The sequence below is a fragment of the Diceros bicornis genome, chromosome 5 (genome assembly GCF_020826845.1).
Source record: "Diceros bicornis minor isolate mBicDic1 chromosome 5, mDicBic1.mat.cur, whole genome shotgun sequence".
NCBI classification, from domain to species: Eukaryota; Metazoa; Chordata; class Mammalia; order Perissodactyla; family Rhinocerotidae; genus Diceros; species Diceros bicornis.
The window spans coordinates 59,610,991-59,616,029 of NC_080744.1; the positions used below are offsets into that span (position 1 = coordinate 59,610,991).

The 5,039-nt window shown below is 43.2% G+C and overlaps 1 non-coding gene across 1 annotated transcript; it reads left to right on the top strand.

The window, feature by feature from the left end:
- Positions 1-1,200: 1,200 nt before the first annotated feature.
- Positions 1,201-1,315, top strand: LOC131406619 (U5 spliceosomal RNA). The gene has a single exon (XR_009220253.1). It is a non-coding gene; the product is annotated as a U5 spliceosomal RNA (small nuclear RNA).
- Positions 1,316-5,039: the final 3,724 nt, after the last annotated feature.

Genomic DNA, 5,039 nt, shown 5'->3' on the forward strand with positions numbered 1-5,039 from the left:
TATTAAGAATTTCAGGAAAGCAACAGTAGAGCTGGGGCCTTATGAGCACTGGGCCTTATGAACCTGCGCAGACCATTTGCCCATGAAGCCCTGCCTGTCTACAGTAAACTTCACACATCATGGTGGGCCCATGAAAACTATGATCAGAATAAGAAAAATCATAGCTTCAGTTCAGTGTCTCTATCAGAGTTCCCAACCAGCTAAGTAAACCAAGAAAAAGAAATAATGAAAAGTATAAGACTTGGAGAGGAAAAAACAAAGTTGTCACTTTCAGATGATATGCTTGTCTACATACGACGTCCAATAGAATCTACAGACAATCTGTTAGAACTAAGAATTTAAAATTGCTGGATGCAAGAGCAATAAATAAAACTCAACTGCATTGCTATATACCAGCAATAAGCAATTATAAATTGTAATTTTAAAAATCTGTACTAGCCACAGAAATACAAGATATTAGGAGTGTGGTAAATCTAACAAAAAACCTGTATGGTAAAATTATAAAATTATATGGAAAAACAAAGTAGACCTCAATGAAAGGGAAGATGTACAGTGTGCATGAATATGATATTATATATGAATATAATAAAAAAGTAATAAAATGAAACCCTGATGCCTCCCTCCCAATTTAAGAAAAAGGATATTGCCAACACCTTTGAAACCCTCTGAGTGCCTTTCCCCAGTCACACCCCTCACTCCCCACCGCAGATAACTACTATCCTGAATTTTTTATTAACCATTACCTTGCTAACCTCATGGCCTGCCCCTGCCCCAACTATCAGAAAACTCTCTTATTTAAAAAAAAAAAAAAAAAAAAATCATGCTCAAAGTCCCAGTGTACAAATAGATAAAATCAGAATGCCTCTAGTTGATCAGGAGGGAGTTTAGATCCCCAGCAGCCAAGCCTTAGCTTTGCCTCTTAAAGGTGGCGGCAGAGCACAGTTTGAATGCTAAAATATTTCCGGAGTCCGAAGGATGATTATTCAGGTCTCATTTGCATACCCATAATACACCACAAACAGCATAATTGTTTTCAAGTAAAAAAAATTTCTTTCTTTTTCCACTTTCCTAAGTACGAGAATGTTATTTTCAGAATCCTTAAATAAACTTCTGTAGGTATTAACGCCAGTGAGAAATAACCACCATCAGTGCACTAGGAATGACAGCTACCTGAAAAATAAGTTAGGTAGTGCAGTCGGTATACTCTGGTTTCTCTTCAAATCGTATAAATCTTTCGCCTTTTACTAAAGATTTCCGTGGAGAGGAACAACTCTGAGTCTTATCTAATTTTTTGAGGCCTTGTTTACACAAGGCTATCACCTTTGGTTTAAGAAAAGAAACTTAACTAGCATTTGTAGTAATATTGTTACGTGTGTCGTGTCTACACTAAACGTCAGTTTGTAGTTGCAAGTTGCTTGTGTTTATGGGGGGCAGGTCTAGATTCTTTTTCTAGGTGTTAAAATGGTAAGGGGGGCGCCCCAGGCCTGTCTGGTATAACTGTTTTGGTTCCTGGGGGGGTTGTAGGTTCAGATAGATTAGGGCGCGAACATAACGCACGGCTGTGACAGGCGTCCCACGTATGATGTAGGGAAAGATGGGCAGGGATGTTAACCCAGAGCCAGTTTTCCTCGACAGAAAGAGGATTGACGACGGATATTAGTTCAGGGCTAATCTTTCTCACCAAAAAGAAAAAAAAAAGTTGCAAATGGCGGTTCTTCCGATAGTAACAGTAGCCACTGCAGTGCACGTGCACCAGCTCCTTTTTTCTGTCTTCTCTGGAGGTAATCGGCTATTCGACTTTTGGAAGCAATGCTGTTCACCTTTTCCTGCTTTGGAACTTTATGCAAATATTTGCTTCTTCCGGCACGCTTTTATGTCTGTCTGCTTTTGCTGGATGTTCCTCCTGATTCACACATTTTGCCCCCTTGCAGTTATACTTGGCTGGTTTTCATTTCTGCACTGTCCAGTAGAAACATAAGGTGAGGTACAGCAGAATTTTGAATTTTATAGAAGTCCCTTTAAATAAATAAAGAGAAACAGGTGAAATTGATTTTAATTATATAGTTTATTTAATCCAGTAGGTCCAAAATGTTATAATTGCTAGATGTAATTAATATAAATAACTATTGAAATGTTTCACACTATTTTCCGAACCCAGACTGTAGGCTTTGCTTTGGCAGAACTAATCTTATTTAAATAAAAGACTTAATGCACTTTGTTATCAGCTCTTTCCTTTCTATGAGCCATTATTTGTTGGAGTCACTGCTCTGTTCTAGTTAATTTTCTTTGTTTAGTATGATTCGTTAGAGTCTCATGCTACTTATTTTGGAAAAATTTTGTAACTTTTCTGCACCTAAGGATTCTGAGTATGCAGTGGGCTTACCAAACACCTGTGGGTAACGGGACTTCAGGGTCTCGGCAGCATGCTCTCCCTTGCTCCTTCTGATACCGAGCAATGGGCTCACTCTGCTCCCGCGATCACAGGCAATTAATCACAACGAGTTAGGGATTGAGAAACGAAGTTTTAATTCACTTAGCTGGCATAACCAGGAAGATGGTAGACTAATATCTCAAAAACTCATCTTCAAAGATTACAGAATCTTGAGGCAGTTATATAGGGAAAACGGGCAGTAAGGAGGGGGTCCAGGGATGTTGGTCTCCAGGCATGACCGGCTCCCGGCATTACGTTATTCCATTCTTCTGTCAGCTGTGATGGATACCTTGTAGGTCTGTCTCCCACCTGTGGTCAGCCTGTGCCTGGAAAGAAACTCATAGAACAAAGTTTTTAATTTATCAAGCTATTGGGGAGTACATACGTAAGCAGAGGCCATAAATCAGGAGAGCACGTGAATTTTTTGGAGTACGTGCAGAGCAGCCAGTAGTCACACAGAGGAAGGACTGGGGCCATTTAGTGTAACAAGATGGCTTCACTTATGCTCACTTACACTTCCTCACTGCAATGTCTTTTCTAGCCCACAGAGCGAGGCACTAACCTGACTTTCCCTGGTAATTATTTTCTTGCTTTTCTTTCTTTTTTCCCTCTTCCTTCCTTCCTCAGAGAATATAGCAGGAGGGCCACTGTATTAGGGTTCTCCAGAGAAACAGAACCAATAGGATATATAGAGATATATAGAAAGAGATTTATTATGAGGGATTGGCTTACACAATCTTAGAGGCTGAGAGCTCCTATGATCTGCTGTCTGCAAGTTGGAGGCCCAGGAAAGCCAGTGGTATAGTTCCAGCCCAAACCTGAAGACCTGAGAACCGGGAGAGCCAATAGTGTTGAGACAGGAACCAGCCTAAGGAGATACGGTCCTCAGCAAGGCCCCTGACCTAACAAAATAAGGCCCCTGACCAATCTGCAAAGCTAGGAGAATCAGATAGAGACCACTGAGATCCACATTCCGAAGCCTTGGGACGTTCCTGGGTTTACGCATGCGCTCTAGCACCCAGGAGTTGACTGAAGGTGACCTTTGCCCATTACCATAGCAAAAATCACACCCAGGGTGGAGAGCTAGCATGCTAATGATACATGCAACACATGTGGTGGCATGTCGAACAACAGCATAAGTGCAAGAAAAACCCCGCCTCTACATGCCATGACAAGGCACTCCCCCCCAGCCTTTGCCTAATAAAAAGCCCTGCAATCCCACTCCCTAACCAGCCGGTCACCTGCCCTTTCCTTTCCACACTGGCTCCCTTGTGCCTCCCTTGTGCACAACCTAACAAACTTTTACTTTTCTCCTCCCATTTGTTGTCTCTTGATTTCTATCCTGGGGGGACAAGAACCCAGTGCGCTGGTAACATTTCAGGTCCCCGTCCAAGGCCCAAGAATCAGGAGTGTCAAAGTCCAAGGACAGGAGGAGATGGAAGTTCCAGCTCAAGCAGAGAGTAAATTTGCCCTTCCTCTGCCTTTTTGTTCTATTTGGGCCCTCCATGGATTGAAGGATGCTCACCACGTTGGTGAGGGTGATCTTTTTACTCACTGTACTGATTCAAGGTCTAATCTCTTCCAGAAGTGCCCTCACAGACACGACCAGAAATAATGATTTACCAGCCATCTGGGTATCCCTTAGCCCAGTCACGTTGACACATGAAATTAACCATCACAGCCACCTTTATCTCACCTGTACTACCTTTTCATCCTCATAACCACCCCATGTGAGAAGCCACTCTATGTGTTCTCTTTACCATTCATGGACGCAGAGCACCCTAGACTGTTTTTGTCCCCACCTGCAGGCTCAATTTGCTTGCAGCTCCTTGGACAATAACTTCTGCCCTCTTTCTCCTTCTTGGGTTGTTTCCCTCCAAGGCTGACAGCCAGGACAAAAAGATTCATTTAAACCCAGGGGAAATGGATGCTCAGGTGGGGGTCACACGGTTGGAGGGGTGGATCTGGGACCACCATCCATGCTGCCTTTCAGCCCCAAGAATATTTCACCTTGCTTTAAGATTTTGCTCCAGATGTCTCAATATTCGCCTTTGGGGTCCTCTGTACTAGAGTATGGAGGAGGGGGAGATGATGAGGGTGGGGGCTAGGGAGGAGGAAACCTTTCACCCAACCACAGAAAAGAAGGGACTAGACTCCCATCCCCTCTCCTCCATGAGAGAAAACCCAACAGTCCAGTCTCTTGGTCAAGTGGAAAACCAAGCCAGGACATTGCTGAATCCCTAGCTCTTCATTGTCGAATATGGTAGCCATGAGCCATATTGACTATTTACACTTAATTAAAATTAAACAAAATAAAAAATTCAGTTTTTCAGATGCACTAGTCACATTTCAAGTGCTCAATAGTCATGTGGGAGTAGTGGCTGCCATTTTGCACAGCACAGAACACAATCATTTTCATCACTGTTAACCTCAGCCAAGAAGCTCCCCAAATCCACCACACCAAAGCAGGAAGTACTGAACCACCTCACTTCCACAGGGAGGCTGGGCTGGGCCTGGGCGTAAAGGAGAGGTGGCCAGAGTGTGCGTTTGACTTTGGGAGATCTACTGAGGACTCCTTTCCCGCCTCCCTTTCACCGATTGCCCTTCT